General features: G+C 42.4%; 1 protein-coding gene across 1 annotated transcript in view; it reads right to left on the reverse strand.

Moving 5' to 3' along the window:
* Positions 1-20,708, reverse strand: part of HBS1L (HBS1 like translational GTPase) — a 414,125-nt gene that overhangs the window by 243,187 nt on the left and 150,230 nt on the right. The window lies entirely within an intron of this gene.

Here is a 20,708-nt window from a genome sequence, read left to right on the forward strand (position 1 = left end):
GCCACAAATTTAGCTCACCTGCTTGCATAGATAGATTTGGTGGAGTGTCGCCTGGCCGATAATATAACGTCCACCACTTCAGGTGGGAGAGAAAAAGTACTCAGATTGCCCCGTTCAATCTCGAGGCATGTAGGTGCAGGCTCTGGAGGTGGGGGTGTAGAACCTGCCCCGGTGACTGCGAGAGGAGGTCCGCCCTGGAGGGAGACAGAGCGGAGGGCACAGAGAGAGTTGGAGAAGGTCTGAATACCACACTCTTCTTGGCCAATCCTGAGCTATGAAGATGACTTGGGCCCGGTCTTGGCGAATCTTCCTCAGGGCCCAAGGACTCAAGGGTATTGGGGGTGGGGGGGGGACGCATAAAGCAACGGACCGTTCCAGGACATCTGAAACGCATCCCCCAAAGCTCCTTGCACCGGATACTGGAGGCTGCAGAACAACGGGCAGTGCGCATTCTCCCGAGTGGCAAACAGATCCACCTGAGGAAACCCCCACATCTGAAAGATGTAAATGACCAGGTCTGGATGAAGACGCCACTCGTGATCGGTCGAGATGTGCCAAATGAGACTGTCCGCACGTACGTTCAAAACTCCGGCCAGATGGTTTGCCACCAAGCAAATCTGATGGTCCTGTGCCCAGGACCAGAGTCGCAGAGCTTCTCTGCAGAGAAGGTACGACCCCACTCCTCCCTGTGTTTATATACCACATTGCGGTAGTGTTGTCCGTTAGGACTTGAACCGACTGACCGCAAAGGGAAGGGAGGAAGGCCTTGAGAGCCAGACGTATCGCCCGCAATTCCAACAGATTGATGTGAAACCTCTGTTCCACTGGAGACCAAAGACTTTTGACCTCCAGGTCCCCCAGATGAGCTCCCCACCCTAGAGTGGTTATCACTGTGGCCACCGGAGGTGGCAGCGAGAACGGCATTCCTTGAGAAAGGTTGCCGACCGCAGCCCACCATCGAAGATCCGCTGAAGCGCCTCTGGAGATCCTTATCGATTCCTTGAGACCCCCTTTCTGTTGAAACCACTGCCTGTGGAGGCACCACAGTGACCAACAGAATGCAAGAAGCGAACAGACCGAGCAGACGAAGGAGCTTGAGGACTGGAATGACCGCTCCATTCTGGAACATTGGAATCAGCGCCTGAATGTCCTGAACCCGCTGCGGCGGAGGAAAGGCCTGATTCAATGTTGTGTCTAGTACTGCCCCTATGAACAGGAGGCGTTGAGAGGGCTCCAGGTGAGATTTGGGCACGTTCACCGAAAAGCCCAGATCGACCAACAACCGGGTTGTCGACTGCAGGTGACACCGCAGGAGCTCTAGCGACTTGACTTTGATCAACCAATCCTCCAGATAAGGGAATACTGCTATCCCCCTTCTGAGCTCTGCTGCAACCACTGCCATCACCTTCATGAAGACTCGAGGTGCCGAAGTAAGACCAAATGGAAGGACCGCAAACTGATAGTGTTGTGACCCCCACCACAAACCGGAGATACTTCCTGTGCGACTTGAGGGTCGGGATATGAAAGTAAGCATCCTGCAAGTCGATAGACACCATCCAATCCCCTTCGTTCAACGCCAAAAGAACCTGTGCTAGGGTCAGCATTTTGAACTTTTCCTGCTTGAGGAACCAATTCAAAACCCTCAGGTCAGGGATTGGCATCAACAGACCATCCTTTTTGGGAATCAGGAAATATCTTGAATAACAGCCCTAACCCCTCTCCTGCTCTGGAACCAACTCTACTGCACCTTTCAACAGAAGGACTAGAACTTCCCTGTTGTAATAAAAGAAGATGGCCTTCCGAACAGAAGGATGGGCGGGGAGGGATGGGAGTGGGAAACTCCCGAAAGGGAAGAGTATAACCTTTCCCCACAATATCGGTGACCCAGGAGTCCAATGTTAAACTGAGACAATCTCCCCCCTACAGGAGATGCATGCAAATGGAGTGATAGAGGACCAAGGCTGCTTTCCCTGCTGCACCCCTCCAGAGGAAGAGGCAGAGTGCTGCTGGGTGGCCCCTCTGGTACGAACCCTATCCCTTCCCCTAAATGATCTATAGGTGAGAGCAGTAGTAGGTTGCTGTCCTGCTGACTGGAATCTCCCCCGAAAGAAAGAGCCACGCCCAAACCCCCTAAACCTCCTAAATTATCTCAAAGGAGTAGAGGTGGAAGCCTACAAGCCCAAGGATCTTGCCGTGGCCCTACCCTCCTTGAACCGCTCCAAGGCAGAGTCAGCGTTTGTCCCAAAAAATTATCTCCATCAAAGGGTAAATCAAGTAGGGTTGACTGCACATGAGGAGAGAATCCTGAAGATCGTAGCCAGGCATGCTGTCTTGTTGCTATGGACGTGCCCATAGCTCTTGCCACAGAGTCAGATGTGTCAAGTCCAGATTGGATAACCTGGGTCGCAGCTGCCTGTGCGTCCGCCAAAAGGTTCAGAACCTCCTGAGGCAATCCAGAGTGTGTCTTGGCCTTGTCCATCAGGGCATAGATGTACCTGCCCAAGATACAGGTAGCATTTGTTGACTTAAGGGCCATGCTGCACGAAGAGAATGCCTTTTTTGCAGATTGGTCCATTCTCTTGGATTCCCTGTCCGAAGGAACCCCTGGAAACGAACCTGGAGCAGCGAGTGAGGAGCATGAGGCCTGCACCACCAAGCTCTCTGGAGTCGGATGTCTTGACAAGAAAGATCCATCTCCAGGAGCAACCTGATACCTTCTTGCAACAGACCTATTTACTGCTGTCGAAGTCACAGGCTTCTTCCACACCTCCTTTATCATTAAATGGAAGCGGCTCCGCCACTGCTGAAGAAGGGTGCAACACTTCCGTAAGAATGTTAGTCTTTATGTCAGCAGCTGGAGAAGGAAGGTCAAGAAAATCCACCGCCTTCCTCACCACTGAATGGAAAGAAGCCGCCTCTGCGGTGTACTCCCCCGGGGAAGTGTCCAACCCACTGGCAGTGTCCAAGCCCTGCAGGTCTACCAAGGGCTCCACAATCTCAGCTGTTTCTCATATTCCTGCTCCTCAAGCAGCCTCAGAACCAATCTCCTGGAGCAGAGCCTGGCCTCCATAAAGGGTCTGCCGACGCAGAAGACTTCAGACGGCATCGACCCTCGGGTTCATCTGACACCGGATCCATTGGCGCAGTGGGCTTCTTCAGCGTCGATGGAGGTTGTGGCAAACTCATCAGTGCCAGGGCAGTAGATGTCGTCGGCGTCACAGGCCTTCCACGGTACCGGTGCCGAACCAGCACCTCCCGTAGGAAGGAAAGGCATGAAGGACGTCAGCCTGTACAGAGCTGGAACACCCATGTCATACGCCAAAGGACCTGAATGTCCCGACTTGCCACCTCCCGGAGCCATGGTGGCGAAGATGTTAAACATCACATTAAGAAATGCGGCAGGGTCTGTGCCTGGCGCCGGGAACGCCGGATATCCCTGCGGAGTCGGCGCCTGAGGCGTTGCCGGCATTGGTTCAGACATCTCCATCTGCACCAGTAAAACCGCCGGATCCTGATGAGGATCGACCTCAAAGGCAGACAGCAGAGATGTCGGAGTCGTCCGAGGCGGATGTGTTACCGTCGGACTAAACTCCCATGTCTTTTGGCGTTGAGCCGATGGTGACCTCTAGCGGGATCGGTCCTTACTTGAACGACGACGTGATACATGCCGGCGCCGGGAGTCTCGATGACACCTGTGCGATTTCGAAGAAGACCTACGATGGTGATGTCTTTCTTTCTTCTTCATTTTTGCAAAGAATAACTTGGCCTCCCGCTCCTGGAGTGCTTTCGGATTCATGCGCTGGCATGAACCGCACGTCTCGACTTCATGGTCAGAGCTCAGACACCACAAACAATTTTCGTGTGGGTCTGTCACCGACATTCGGCCGCCACACTCTCTACAGGGTTTAAAACCCGATTTTCGTGGCTGAGACATCATTACACCGAAGTGAAACAGTAGCTCCCTGGAAGCCTTGAAGAAAAAACAGTTACTTGAAGGTTACGGAAAAAAGGGAACTGGCATCTGCACGTCGATGAGGACCTCTTATTGCCTGGATGACGTCACACGGCGTCGTGTTGGAGTCGGGCAATTGTGACGTCATCGTGGACGTGCAGAGCTAGAATTAAAATTTCCGTCAGGTGCTGGCGCATGGGGGAAAATTCTTTAGGTGAGGAATCCACAGGTAGTTGTATCCATCAGAACTATAGTTATCCCAAACATTAGAGAGACTGGATAGTGAGGTGGTTAATCTTCCAGTTTGTAATGAGATGTGTCTCATCCCTCACCTACAAGGTTTTATCTATGTCTGAAAAAAGCCAAATTTCAGTTCTTCAATGGGCATCCATATCTGTGGGTTCGAGAGGGACATGCTTTCCTTGAGGAATGAGTAACAATTTTAAAGTATATTTTTCCCTCTTATTTGTGAGGATTCGGAGAGTATCATCCACAGTCAGAAGACAGAGGGCATCCTTGGTTTTGATTTTACCACCCTACATAACACAAATGTGGTTTCCAGCAATGATGGATTTTTTTCTGGATTTTCTTCAGTGATTCTATGGACAGTCAACGATAAGGCTAATGGAGGTTACATGCAATTGCCAGCTTAGGTAGTATTGGTGCACAAAGGACCATTCCATACTTATTGATGGAAGTAGTCAGACTCTACAGAAAGTTGGTGGGCTTAGGGAACAAAGTGCTAGAGAGCAGTTTCTGGGATTGGGTTAACATACTTGAAGCAGGATGTTCAGAGATCCTGCTTCACTGGATGTACATCCTTGACAACTGTCATCCCGCAAGATTTAGCTTAAGGTTTTGAGAGCATATGAATTAAGACAAATAATGCTTAAATGTGTTTAGGTAGCGTAACTTAACATGACTTCAGCATAGTCAACCTGCACTGAAATTCATTTAACAGTGACAGAAAGCATTGTGCTTTTAAATTGCATGAAGAGGCTTCCTACATGCCTTTTCTTTCTATTTCAGTAAATAAGAAAAACTGAATTAATTTCACAGTGCTTTTTAGTTGTGGAGCTGAAATATACTGATTTGTGTTCCTCAAGAAAGAAGGCATGTACAGAATGTTTCTCTATTTGTAACGCATTCAATGTTCTTTACCAAAGTATGCTCTGAGAATAATTTATTAGTGGTAATGTCTGCTTTTATTTGTTGCACAAACGTCATGTTATTTCCTTCATTTCCTACACATGCCTCAATTATAATCATGCCTGAAAGCAGGAACTCTTAATGGTTCCTTATTTGATGTATCATAACTTCTTGAAAAGCTATTGGTTTATGCGACTACTAGTACAGCTATGCACAGCTCTATTCGGTCAGATTTCACTATGTAAAGTGTGTGGCATTCAGTGCCTGGAACCTATAAAATGTGCCATTGTTGGAAGAGGTGCCAGATCTATTTTGCCTTTCTAACTGATCAGACCGTGCACTAGTCTGTGTATTCCTTATATCTTAAACTATTTTAGAAAATTCTATGTTAGTCCTACTGCTGAAATATAGATTCTAGCTATTTGTTTGCTTTGGATATTGACCTTATGTTGATTCTTCAGCAATTTCATTATCTGATACATTACTCATGTTGATTTGAATCTATCTGACTAGCTAATGTTTGCTCTTCTACAGTGATTTTTAAATTTGAAGAAATCGTATGGTTTTGATTTTGAATTTTGTTCTGCAAAGGTTTCTCTTATTTGCACAAGGACCATCGTCTTATGAGGTTCAGAGAGCCATTGTCCTCTACCTTAACCTTTCCGATTTATTATTTTAAAGTTTTGACAAAGTAGAGGATGCTTGGACTCTTTACGGAACCTAAGTGAGGAGTATACTGACTTGCCAATACCAATTTCCCTTTTAACTTCAAGAAACCACAGCCCTTCAGAGGGTTTGATGTGCTGATAAGGAAATGAACCATTTTCTGGTAGAAAGGTGTCGGGGCAGAAAAGTTCAGCGCATGGTAATGGATGTGCGTCCTGAGTGCTCAGCTGTACTGATGTCTAAATAAGTCATGCTAATTTTTGATGTCGTATGCAGACACTGATCCAAGACATAGGCCTGTCCCCCAGATTGCGGTATTGTTGGACCAAGAAGGATGCCAAAAGTGCTACCCTTATAGTAGTGGAGGGTTACTGCCTTCACAACGAGTTAAGCAACAGGAGCACTTTGGTAGCAGCGTACCATGTAGTGATCAGCTGGAGTGAACAGGTCCTTTCAAACCTGTGTCACTGAGTGAGGTCTACAGGCTCACTCATTTTTAAGGTTCCCCTGCTGTATGCCTAACTCACCCTTGGCCTACATTGGTTTGGTGTGTAATGCCCCACAGCACAAGAGTAGGGTATCTGCGCTAAGTGTAGGTATGTGTTCCTGGTAAAAGTACAATGCATGGATAATGCAGTATTGTGAAGTGTTTGCATGTAAAGGAAGAATAAAATGCTCTGCACTGTGTATATACTATAGACATGCACTGGGTGTAAGTGTGCCTGTGAATGTAACAATAAATAGAGGATCCTGGATTCCATTTTGGGAGACCCAGACCTGCATGGTGAAACATGAGGAAACGTGGTATAGGAATTCCCCCAGAAAGTGGGTATTGCTGCGTTCCAGTAAGCTGTGCGGGACACACCATGGAGAAGTGAGACAGGCTTTTCCTGCACACTTCAAAGGGTACTCTGATTCAGTGAGAGGTCACAAGGAAGGGGCCTGGACACCTCCCAGAAAGGCAATGGGGCTAAGAGAATCAAACAATAAGGCAAGGACCCTGGGCTAACATTTTAATAAACATCACTGCAGCTGACATCCAGGTGTGAACTCTAGTCACTTCCATGGCCTGTGCTGTGGGGCTATCAGCTTTGGAGTCGTCCCCCGATGACAGAATGTTTAAGAGGGCAGAGGAGTTGGCAATTCTAAAGAAGAAGACCCCCAACATAAACTTTGAAGACCCAGACCGTAAATCACATTTAGAAATGTACTGTAAGGGGAGTTTGAGCCGCACAAATAGTCGTCTATTAAGCAAACAGTTGGGCTATGCGAGGGGTGGAAGCTCTGTAAGACTTCTGCCTGAGACCAGGCATGTGGGTAAAAGTCTGCTAGTCTCCCTGCTGGGTGATGGGACATCACTTAGGGAGTCCATGATCACCTGCCCTGCAGCCTGGAGCACCATAATCTGCCTGCTTGCCAGGACCAGTGTGCCCGGCGAGGAAAAGGAGAGCAGTGGAGGGAGCAAGAATTAGTGGGGAATCCCATCAAGTGGATTGTTGCAAGATGTGAGGAATCGGCAGCTGCACTGATCGGAATAGGAAAGTTGAGTGATTTCTGATTTTACTCAGGCAATAGTTGGCACAGTTGTATTGCTATGAACAATTTGCATTTTTACTGCATGTATGACTGCCTGTTCCAAACCTGCGACTCAGAGGTTGGCAGGGCTAGTATGCAATCATCTGCTACGTAGGTGTGTCAATTGTTAAACCCTTAGTCAGTTCGGGATTGTAAGCAAAAAGAATAAAAAATTACATGCTGAAACTCTGGAGCCCACACTTTGAACAGAAACAAAATCAAGTCTCAGAAGGCAGGGAGAATATTATTAAATAGCCTTAACTGGCTGAAGGTGTGACGTGATAGGGAAAAGTCCAGCAGCACTGAGGTCACAGTTAAAACCACTTTTGAAAGATGTGGAGGCTAAGACCTTTCACAGTGAAGAGATCATAAGTAAGAGGGAACATGGGCTACTCTACTTAAATTCAGCTGCTGATATCTGTTCAGAAACACTTATAGCAGTATAAAGTCCTGCGCTGGCTAAACTGGTGAAGTGGGTCATATGGTAATGGAAATAATTTTTGTTCAGAGCAGAGTGCAATGACAGCTAAGAAATATAGTACATGGGAGCCTGCAATCCAATTTTCTTCTTACATTTTACTTGTGAGGTCCCTAGTAGCCTGTAATAAAGAAATGACCTAGCCATTCAATGTTAATAACTTATAACAGCTGAGTTCTAACATCACATAGCCTGCAGCCAAGGGGGAGGGCAGGTCACAGAGCATAATTAAAGCTGCACTTTAAAATAAGAAAAATAAACATGGCTTTTCCTTCTTCTCTTTTTTTCTAGATGAACAGTGGTAAACAGAAAGGAGTTAATTATGGCACAATGTTTATTTTTTTTCCACTCTTTAGGAAACTATGGGAAAGAGAGAATCTCTACGCGCTTCTACACATTCGAAGCTACAGGGTTTTTAAATCGGACTCATATTAAAAGGGTTTACATATTTTTGCAACGCATAACTAACTGCTTTTTGGTTTTGCACTGTCAATCCAGTGGTATCCTTCATGTTTACAAACATTTTATCTCTTTTATATGAAAGAGCACCACCACAAGGATGTAAGTGGTTTGTGGGAAGGGTTAGGGACGATGTATTTTAAGGAATAAAGTGCCCTCTGCCATTCAAAGAACTCTGACTTCAGCCTCAATCCTTTATATGGGGACGGAACACTGTGACTTGCAATATCCTTACAATGTATAACAGGAGGTACTTTATCCCACATATGAGCAGGTACTTAGCTACACATCATGAATGTGTCAGACTAGTCATGGTAATTTGCCTTCAGAAGTTTTAATTCTAAGTTCTTAAGTACCTTTGGTCATCTCTAATCGCTGCAGAAAATGTACAACTGTATACAGTCGAATTTACAATGTCCAAAAGTTAGAGCGCTAACATTAAGGCACAACTGTGAATAGCTATTGTTATCCTAAATATGTTATAGGGCATTACAACACATACACAACAAACAAGAAATGGATTGACATGCGCAACTACTTATTGGCACAGATATACAACACAACAAAAAGTGAAAAGACTCGTTTTTTTAAATTATGCAAATTTTTAATGAGTTTCCAGACAAAATGCATTTCTTTTAAGTCACTTTATATTCTAAAAAATACATTTCAATTTTATTGACCAAAGGTAAATAAATTCTTTTCACTAAGCTGCCTTAAATGTACAAAAATAACCTACGGTTAATGTTCATTTAAAAACACGTTAAAGATTTGCGTACCCACATTTCATACCAAATATACATAACAAATATAAGTATACAAAATTTCACAAGCCATTACAATATTGCAAAATAAGTTGCAGGCATTCAATACAAAATAAGACCAGTAGCGTTAGCAGCATAGCAAAAGGAATGTGATATGCTCAGTTTCCGATTCAAACTGGAGACTTCAGGTTAGTGCATCATGGTTCTTAAAGCTGAGTGCTAAGATGTGAAACTCTTTCCACCGTGGCATATCAATGCACGTGTTTGCCGTGTGAAAATGCCAGGTGTGCCCCATGCCCTGGCCCACACTGCCTGTGGCAAACCACAACAGATATTTCTTCTCCTGTGTGCTCATGATGCACCTGCTAACTATAAAAATTGAAATGTTCACTTATATTCAGTCAAAGCAAATAACACTTCTTTTAACGTGCATCACAATTAGGATGCAGAAAACCAAAAACTGCAAACCAGATCTTTACAGATTAAGTTTGGTTTAAATAAATCTCAAAATAGAATGCAGCAATGTTCAGAACAGAACGTAATTAATTACATGCCAGGCCAATTTGAGAAATAAATGAAAAAAAACGCATCAACAAAAGTGATGCGCGTAATTTTGTTTTTTTTCTGCGTTCCAGAGTACAGGAATGGAGTAAAACAAAGTACATCAACATCCTCGCTGCTTTGCTCCCATCAAGTCAGTCCATGTGTTGAGGTTTAGGTTAAGAGCATCGTATGTAAATCAAGCATTGGCAATGTCAAAAGGTCATTTACATGCTTTTTGCCGATGCTTTGAAGGGGAATTAAAATATATACAAGAAATAGAATACACAATGACAGCCATGCACCTACGGAATGCTGCAGATCCCTTTTTTCTGTTGTTTTTCTTACTGATCCATGCTGTAGGATGGATAAATTAAAAAATTGCATTTTAGTTGCATAAAAGTGCTCTACCCAGTGAAGAGCATTTGGGCAGCAAATGTTTTTTGGCTGGACCATGAAAAAAAAAAAAAATGGAAAAAAATATGGAACACAAGGGGGAAAGGAAGCAACGGAGGCGCAGGTAAGGGAAGCAACAGAGAGTGAGTGGGGGCAACAGAGGTCCATGAAGCTGGTAAAGAGGCAGGCAAAAAGAAAATATGGTAACAGTGTGGGGAAGCAATGGACGAACTTGGGGGGTGTGAGTGGTGAGGGACCCAGAAGCGCACCGGAAGGCACGTATTGGGGGAGCAGCACGCAAGAGAACTAGAAAACGTGTATTCTCATGAAGTACTAAAAGAAAAAGAAAAAAGTAGTTCCTGAATTTAGGGAGTGGAAGAATACAAGTCACTCAAAAGGATGTTTTGGCGGCTATGCTACAGGGAAGGGTCAACAACAAAAAGAGGAAGGGAAGCCATCAAACAAGAATTAAGTAAATGAGAGCAACAATTAAGCTAACCGATGGTAAACAATGAGTGGGCTCGAAGACCACTACGTTTTGGGTATGGCCTTTTACAAATGGACAGCTAAAAGCTCCCTGATCAGAAGATGCAGTCAAAGGACAAAGAGAAGTACTAATGTCTAAATAAGTTAATTTCACTATGAAAAAAAACAAAAATAAACCCAAGCTGTGAACTATCTCTACTCAAAGAACAATAACTATTTCTGCTTAAATTATTATTCTAAGGGTTCCTAATTTGACTGAGCAAAATAATTATGAAGCTAAATACCTATTGAGATGCTCTCAGGCAACCTAGCCATTTCACCCAAAAGCACTTTGAAATCTGCAAGGGAAATTTGAGGCAGATCTGACAACGTAGAGGTGCTGGCTAAAAAGCAGGGACTGGTTTAAAGTGTAACTCTGAACTACAGGCCAGTTGACATCAGTGCAGCAACCACTTCAACCAGAGCCTCATCAATTGTGTTCAGATGAAATAAAGGTTGGCAACGGCAGTCGGATTGCCTTTTTTATTTTGACATTTTTCTGTGTGCTCTCTTTTTAGCAGTCTTGCTACACACAGTGGCAACTGTCTGTCAGAAGACAGCAGTGTATGCCATATTTCACAGAGCCAATCTGTGCTCAAGACTGGATGGCTTTCGTGTCAGTTTCAATTAATCTACTCCTATTTGTTGCTTTCCTCTCTTTCTGCATTTGAACCACCCAGAGGAGCGTTTTAGTTTCACCTTCATATGATTTGTCATTGCTACTGCTCCAAACACAGCACTGCAAACCGAGACCCATTTAAACACCGGTTTCTACAGCGTCGTGGTCATTACAAAGTCTGCATCATCAATCTTGGAAGGCTACTATAAGCAAGCACTGGCAATACCAGCCTCTTGTATTTAAAAGGTAAGCATGAGCAAATGGCATTTTCAATGCTTGTTTTCATATTTTGTTTGAGAGAGAATTGGTGGTGTGCATTCACAGTGTGTAGCTCATAAGACCATGCACTTTTGAAGAGCACACAAAAGATTGAGACAATCAGTGACGTGAAAGTATAAATTATGTAAAAGACATGAATACTTTAGATACGCCCACTACCAACTGCAACCAAAGATCAAATATATACTATGGTGACTACAAACATATATATGCTATCTTGATCCAAAGCTGAGACATTAGATATATTGTCCCATCATACCCTGCTGCTCAATATACCTTTTATTATTAAACAAAAAAGGACAGGCAGCATCTAATTTTGCTTTTGGGACTACTGGGACTCCCAAGCCTTGCTTCACATAACATAAGTGCCCATATATAGACCAGAGAATGTGGGAATCTAAAGCTAAGACACAGCATGCACGCTCACACACTTTGGATTCACTTAGCTGGTCCAATAGAAGGGGTCTCAACTGTCAACAAAGGATCCTTCCAGAAAAAAGACTTGAGGAATGCAACCTTTCTCAATCAATGATATACTGCACATGGTGGCATCAAAGAGGCTAACAGATGATGGCAACAGAGGTACCACGGTATGCTAGTGGAGTACCACTAGAGGAGTCCTGCATGGGCAAGGCATGCTGACAGTGGAGATATTACAGAGTGGCAGCTGCGGCACTACTGAGGAAGTGTGCAATGGCAAAAATAGTGCAGTAGATTAAACACTCACTGTGGAGAGCAGCCTTGCACTTGCAAGCCACACATTTGAGCCTCAGAAAAGAAAAGAAAGACTGACTCAGACTTTGTTTTCTTGTCTATCTTGTCCTCTGAAGCAGGAGTGTTATTCACTACAATCCTTTAGCAGAAGCAGGTGTTCTAATAGAAGATAGTCATGGGATGGCAGCTGTGCCTTGCAGTAAGATAGCTCAATCAAAGCTCAAAAACCAACTCAAAGGTTTAGCTGCATCTGCCACAAACACGAAGTGCCTACCACTGGGCAGTGGGAAGACCAGCTGTTCCCTCCTGTTCAGTCTTGTCATGGAGAGCACTGAAAAACTACATGCAGCTCAGCAAAGGAAGACCCGATGCCTCCATGTGCTAGTCATATCTTTGAGATGTGTCATACCACAATCCTTCCAGCCTACCTCGCTCTACTGTGGGTAAGGAAGAATTGCTAAGATTAAAAAGGTAGAGGGGAGATAATTTTAAAAAAAGGGGTTAGAGCAGCAAGATAATCTGTACTTTGTGGGGACAAAAGCAAGCCCTCATCCAGGACAAAACCTGGCCTGAAGAACCGGAGACTACACAAACAGGAAGTCTGGGGCAAACCTTAGTCACTGCCCTCCTCTATTTTTCTTTTTTCTTTCTTGGTGGAAGGTAAGAGTTTTCGTTTTGTTTGCACTTTAAATTCCATGCCCTGGGTGCAAGCCCAATGATTAGAATTAGGACTGGTGAGCACGTATATTAGAGGATTACGAGCTATCTTGAGATGGTATTATTGTATTTTACAGGCTAATACTAATACTTTAAGAGGTTTTATAGCTGTGGAAATTCTTCTCAACTGTTTGTTCTGGGCCGTTTTTATCAAACGTTCAATTTGCAATGGAGCACCTTACATTGCCTAAATTAGATATGAAGAATTTTTCCCTGATGTATGATATGATGGACGATATGAAGGTCTGTAACACCAAGCCTTGTTTTATTAATGTGCTTCATTCATGTCTTCCGGCTATTCCTCAGGCATTTTAAACTGGAATTTGGAGCCTAAGGTGCAAAGGCGTCTGTTACGCTTTAGTATGAACTGCGTACGGGTAAAGGTTATAAATGATGCTTTTGGGGGGGCGTTCCTAAGAGAGAAAGAATTTGTGACCTGGCTCTTGAGTGTGTTATTTTTGTATGCCCACTTTTAAGGATCTTTCAACAATGATTTTTAAAACCATTATTTAAAAGGTACAGAGTAAGAACTGCAAAGGCTGCTATGGAGTTGTTAAATTATGATGAATGAATTAATGCGAAGAAAACTTTTTGAACTTTTTAGTTCCTTTATGAATTTGTATTGAATTGTTTTATATACTGTAGATCTCGATGTCAGATCGAAATCTTTAATAAAAACCTTGAACCTTGTTCTTTCTTGGGCGGCTCCTCAAAAATGCACAGGCAGCGAGACAAAAGAAGATCCGGCTCTCTTGAAACAAACGAGTATGCATTAATTTCTCCTCTCATTTGGGCACCGCAGTTCTTCCCAAACTCCTGTCCCTCTACATTAAGCCCCAATTCCATGGCATGACTGTAGCTTGCTCAAGGTAGGAAAGCAGGGAACAGTGGGAATCTTTAAGCAATTAATATTCCTCCTGTGCTCAAAGGATCCAAGAGTTCTACTAAATCTTCTAAAGTAATACTGACAATAAGGCGCATATGAAACAGCTGACAATAAAGCATGCCAGTTCAATCCATTCACTACTGTACAAGACAAGTTCTGACAATATCCTAGCTTACAGCAAACCCACAGTTCAGATAATGTAAGGCATATTGTTGAGTGGTTCAAAAATATAACCAGCACGTGCAGCCCTAAGGTCATCATGTTCAAACACTAGGCAGGATGTAGTCTATGGCAGTAAAGGTAGAGATGTACCTTGTGTTTTGAACGTTTAGATAAAATGTTAATGTGCAACTATTTTAAAGCATCAGAGATACCTGTGGGGTGGGGTCTAGCATCAAACTGATCCACCACCATGAATAGCACTGTAATCTCCCACATTCACAGCCTTGTGTAACGGAGCTGCACGTTAACCACTACTGTGGTTAGTACTGGTGTTTAGTACATTTATAACGTCCACCAGTTTTAGCAGGGAACAAATGCTAATTTCTTCAATTCTGTCTCCAAAGATCTTTATTTAATGGACTTGTCATCTGTCATGTAAGCTCAAATCCTCCATACACATTTTTGAAAGCCCCTGCAACATTTCTTCCTTCAGATCCTTCTTCAGAGTCTTGCGATGACAGCTAAGGATATTTTGCTACACTGCACTACATTTTATTGTGTTTTTACACAGATACCACAGTACAAGAAATATATTTCTTATTACCTATTCCCCTATTCTCCTGCATCTAATCACCAAGTTTCTCACATGAACACAAACACACAAATATTTCACTACAACTGAAACTAATTAGCTGCAGATTTCTATCACACCTTTGAAGCAGGTACTTAAACCTGTGGACATATATAAATAAAATGGTTACCTGTCATTATACCCAGCACCCTGCAGCGGCCTTATTATCTGAGTATTATCCCTTGCTTGAGCGTTTCTATTTTATTAACTTTTTTCTGGAGTCTTTGAACCATAATTCTTGGCACTTCATGACAGATTTTCACAGAGACTGATCTACAGCTTGTTATATTTTTTGCTGGTCCAATATAATTTCTTCACAAACAGTGGCAGCATCGCTGAGCTAACCTTCTCATAGAAAATGTTGATTTCATAAGTTTATTCATAATCATAAATGAAAAATAAATTGTCAAAAAGTTTGATGTTTCTATAGGCAGAGCCCTAAAAGAATAAAATCAAAATGTTGTATTTGCTGCTTTTGTCTACAAACGTACTATCTGTTTTCTGGATTAACAGCCAGGAAGAAAGTAAAGCAGATACGAGTCAAAGATCTATGGCTGCAGCTTTAATGACCATGGCTGTCCCCGAGTATAACAGCAAGTTTCTACGGGCTAGTTTTAAAGGAGGAAGAGCCCTTTCAATAAAGTAAGCTGAAGAACATTGCTTGGAGACTTCTGCCTGGGATCAAGGAGAGATGTTGTTACTTTTTACTTTCTGTTGGACATTAGGTGTTTCTCAAACGTTACATATGCCGTCCACAACTTCTTAGCACAGATCACACTCTGATGAGTTGTTAATGCCCCATCTGAGGGCATTTTCTTATATGCCCTGCACTCTGAATAATCACCTTACTTAAGGTGTATACCAGAAATCATTGTTTCTCTTGATAAAACACAGCTGCATGTTCAAACCAAGAAGGTTACTTAAAATCACACAGTAGAAACCAATCAAGTATGATTACTCATTGATTTGACAGAGTAGGAAACTGGTATCTCTACTATGTGCCAGTGCAGTACTCTAGTGGGAGATGTGACTTTGCACAAGGTTATATTGTCCCTTGTTTATGACTAAAACCGTGAACTTGGCCAAATTATTAAATGCCAGCCCCTGGTCAAAATCAGTCCAAGGAGCAATGTCATTCTCCCAGTTAAGCACAGTTAACAGAATATCTACTATATTAAAAACAGCAGTGTTGCGTTCTAGCTGGGGCCATTATCGTTAAATACTTTATGATTCATTGGTTTACAACATCAGTGAGTAGGTATTCCAAGTACAATGCCCATCTTCAAAGACAGCTTAGACTCTTTCTTCAGAAAGATAACATTGCCACTTATACCAAAGGTTAAAATGTTGCACAACACTTGGCAGTTTTAAAGTGTTAATTTGTGTTTTTTTAGATGTACATTCAAAGGGTTGAGTAGTTTTTGGTACCCGAGGTATAATGCCTTAAGTGTGAGTCAAATGTGACCAGTCCATCCAAGAAGGTATCTTGATGAGTGCTACACTACGAGAGGCTTTCAGGGGCAGCTGGATGGGTTAGCGTGGAGCAATACAAACCCTCCACACTGTACATTTGCAACAACTGGTTCACACTGTTTATACTAGTTTCTTGCTAGTGTGGAGCTTAACCATTAGTGTTTGTCATTATTAAACATTTACCAAAAAATAAAACAAAACAAAACATTAAAAGCCAGATACAATAGTGGATATGAGGTGCCTTGTTTATCACACCCCATAATATTGATTGTTACGTATCACCTTTGAGCACTGTAAACATGCACACACTTCTCAGGATCCAGTATATTATAGCTGCATTAATCCAGTAAGATTCCACAGAAGAGACCTCCATAGGTCAACCTAGTACCTTGTGATGGAAGGTCTGGGGTGCAGACTGCAACTGCAAAATATTACTTATATTGGTGTTTATAACACAAAACTACTGGATCTTACACTATTCATGGTCTGGAAAAAGAATGCTGGCCCTTGGGGAAAGAGAAGAAATGAACTTCGAGGGGAAGCCGGAGTCGAGATCAAAGTATTCATATGTCTGGAAAGCTGTATCTGACTGGCTATAATTCCAGTCAAAATGTACGGTTATACAACAAAGTAACAACATGGCAGAGCAAAGTCTGTTGCCTAAACAACCACACTTCTAGATTCAGCCTGTCGGCCTAACAGACAGATTTCAATGCTCATCAGGACATTCAAAATGTTGTCCAGTACAGTATGAGATAATAAGATACCCCAAAATTACAGAAAGAGGTGGCTACTTATTCTTCATGAGATGATATTATAAACATGGGCTTGGTTTGCTCAGCTTCCACAAATACTTGAAGTTTACTGTAGCAATGCAGTTGCTGGGTTACGAAAAGGTGTTCTAGAGACTGCCATTTATCACAGATCAACCTGACTGTGTGTAGCTTAATGTCACAGCAAGTGTTATTTAACAATGCCTGGCAGGTTTGACACTTCCATCTGGGGAGCGGGGGGAATTCCCAGCTTCAGTTTTCCAACACTGCTCTAGTTAACGTAGAGTGAGACATGCCAGTTCAAGCTCAAACAAATCAGGACTGAACAATTTCTTGTGCCAGTTCCTAAGAAAAATATGTACTTTTGAGGGCAGGCTATCTGCTCACACGAGAGAGCTCACCACAAATCAGATAGCTAATTCACTGAAGAACACATCTCATGGTAAAGCAGGCACTCCTTAGTGATTATCCAAAAAGCGTCAAATTGACAATATGTTCTGGCATGTTAACGTGGTGAAAAAGTAGAATCCTACCTCTAGAAATATGTGGTACAACAGAACCAATCTATGTAATACCCCACTTAATATACAGAGATGTACTGTAAATGGTGAGCATACGTTTATGCCAGAGGGGTTTTGATAAAATTTCAAAGAACTGATAACAGGGTGACATTTGCATGACTGACTCACATTCCTGCACAAAGAAGAACACAAACAAGGCCTGTCTGTCGAGCCATTTACTCACAAATAAAGCAGCTCTATGGTTAATACATTCCAACAGTTGTAGCGGCTTGGTTTTATCACAGCCAACAACAGGAGATGTTTGAATTTATTTCATTCACAAGCTATCCCCTTTATTGGACACAGTCAACCCACAATCAAAATCCACTGAATGAAAAAAGCCTTTTCTTAGCATCTCATTTACGATTCTGACAGAAAAGGGAATTCAAGTTAGATGCAACAACATAAATGGCTTCAGTGGCAGAAAGAACATATTGACGAGCCATTCAGGCAACTAATAGAGTGCTCTTAACAATGTTCTCTTTGTGTAGCACAACCCTGAGAAAGCCGTACTGACACTCGCTGTACCAACTCTGCTCCCTTCTTAAGGGATCATGACAAACAAATCAACTAACTTTCCTGTGTACCACAGAACTTCAATTATTTTTGAAGCTACTTACACTAGTGAATCTAAATTAATTTAGAAAGCATCAGCTGCATGCTAGAACCCCCAAACTGAATTGCTTTTACGATTCCAATCTCAGGCTTTGACCTCTACAAAACCTTCCCAGAAGTTGGTTTTATTAAGATGGGTCGCTCAAACTTTACTGATTTTACATGGAAGCCGAAATAGAGAAACGATCTTCATTTTGAGCACAACTTGAAAGCAGCTGAATAAAATGCAAGCTTAATATTCAAACAACTGAATAGTTTAGAAATAAAACACAAAATTTAGTCAGTAAGAACCAGGTAAAGTTTAGTCCCAAGAAAATAAGAATGTTGATGATACTGGCTCATAGTGCACATTTATTGCACGGGGATGTTTTAGCAAAGGATGCAGAAAAATGAGTTGGGCAGAACACCAACAAACTTGGTAATGAAACAGTGGTACTGCCTTTAGCCTGCTTTGACACTTGGTTATAATCAGCCAGCCAGTCTGAAAACATTTGCCAACAAGGTGATAAAGATGTTGACACACAAAAGGGTAAGAAAACTCTACAGTCAAGATGTCTAATAACCTGGGAATTGGAAAGATAACTCATAATCAGACAGGCTGTGAAAAGCTGATCATCTTGCTTTGCCTGCCATTTAAACAGTCCAATGAACAGAACAGAACCCGTCATGGATAAAATTATGTGGATCCATGTGGTAGCAGCAAGGGCACGTCTCACACCTAGGAATGGGGTTTAGAAACCAGAAGGATGGACATGTCCTACATCCAAAAGTAAAAATAAATAAAATTAAAATACGATACAGACCGCAAACTAAATATCAACAGCAGAGGTTCCACTGCAGGGCAAAATGACAGTAATGCCTCTCTCACTTGCACAGGAAATGATACAGCAGGGTCCCGTTAAAAATTCCTAAAGAAAATCTTGGAAATAGAACGATAAAACTGTTGTATTCCTACCTAGTGAGCTTTCTCTGAAGCAATACTGGACACAGAATGGGGCCAAAAAAACACATCCTATGCCAAGTACATGCTGGGAGGGGTGCATTTGACCGTGTCCAGCAAGCACTGGAGATACGTGGACAGAGGACACACACTGTCCAGTCCCTGGCTGGCAGTGTGAGATGTGGAGTGTGAATAAAGGGCATGCATTCTCACCTGAATACCTGCTGGTATTGTGGGATGTGGCACTGAAATTCCTTGAAATATCATGAACAGAAGGAACATTACGACATCTTAATAATCACAAAACATCCCTGGTTACGTAAGCACACACATCTTTATATACATCCATACATAAACACACACACACAAACAGATCAAGTTTTAAGCTTTTCTGATACTAGCAGAAGAGAATTAAACTCACAAGAGATGGGCTGTTCCTCATTTAAGCACTCAGAACCCGAATACCGAATATGATTTTACCAAATGACATATCTACAAATGTGCAATAGCTTCTGTCGATGCGTTTCTCCCTTAGGGATATTTTCGGGATAGGATGGAAGATTAACAGAGTGTGTGTGTGTGTGTGTATGTATACGATTTATAGATGACTTGTTCATCATCTTGAATGGGACAAATGGAAGAGTTTCAAGAATTGTTATCATCCTGAATACCAAGATCTGGGTCTGAACTTTAGAAGCAAAACAAGCAAGACACAGATAGCGTTCCTAGCTATATAAGTATATGTACGTGAACACACTCTTTAAACCACCTTACATCGCAAGCCCACAGCAACCGTTAGCATTCTACATGGTACGAGCTTCCATCCATGCAGTCTGATTGAAACCATCGCTTATGGGAAATTCCTCAGAGTGAGATGCAATTGCTTCAATGACTAAAATGGCAACGTAATTTCAAGAAGTTAAATACAGATTTTAAAAAAAGACGATATCCAAGACAATACATCAATCAAGGTGCAGAAAGTGCAAAGAAAGTAGCAAGGTCACACACACGAAGCCAGGATAAAAATAAGAAAAAAGATGATGTGAATGAGAGTCAAATTAATAAGGAGAATACTGATATACAGCAAAGAAGAGAAATAAATCTATAAAACCTTCAAGAAACACAGGAATTTGCTGAAAAATGATCCGGGTATAGGCCTTTTGGTAGGGAACAAAGCTAATATCACCTATAGAAGATGTCCCATCCTTACGGGATAGATTTGTAAAGTGTCACTTCTTGAGTGAAGTTACAAATACTTGGCTGGCTAACCAAACAAATGTTATTGTCAAATACCAGAAATGTAAAGCATGCAATATTGCTCTAAACAAGAAGGAATTGAAGGACAACAAAGGTCAGACATTTCAGATTACCCACAGAACCAGCTATGTGGTATATATGTTTTATAATGTGAATGTGGTTTGGAGTACATGGGAAGAACCACATCCAATTTGAAGAAATAGACAATTGAACGCATAAGGGCTGTACAAAATAAAGACATGAGCTACGCAATAGCGAAACAATATTCACAAGAACATGACAGCAATTGGAAAACTATGCGTTACTATGGAGTAGCGTGTGTACCACGCAATGAGAGGCAGCAATAGAGCTCAGAAGCTTTGCAGTCTAGAATTACGACACATCAAATTAAGAACAAAGACCCGACAAAGGCTCATTGCAGATGAGGAACTGTACACACATTTATAAAGACAGTGATCACTGTATAGATCTCCCCTAGCCGTATATAGGTGATATGAATTTTTAAGAACCCAATGCCGGAAACTAAGATTCGCATTAACTACGTAAGAAGTATGTCAATGTAACTGGTTGGAGAACTCTTG

This window comes from Pleurodeles waltl, chromosome 5 (genome assembly GCF_031143425.1).
Source record: "Pleurodeles waltl isolate 20211129_DDA chromosome 5, aPleWal1.hap1.20221129, whole genome shotgun sequence".
Classification (NCBI taxonomy): Eukaryota; Metazoa; Chordata; class Amphibia; order Caudata; family Salamandridae; genus Pleurodeles; species Pleurodeles waltl.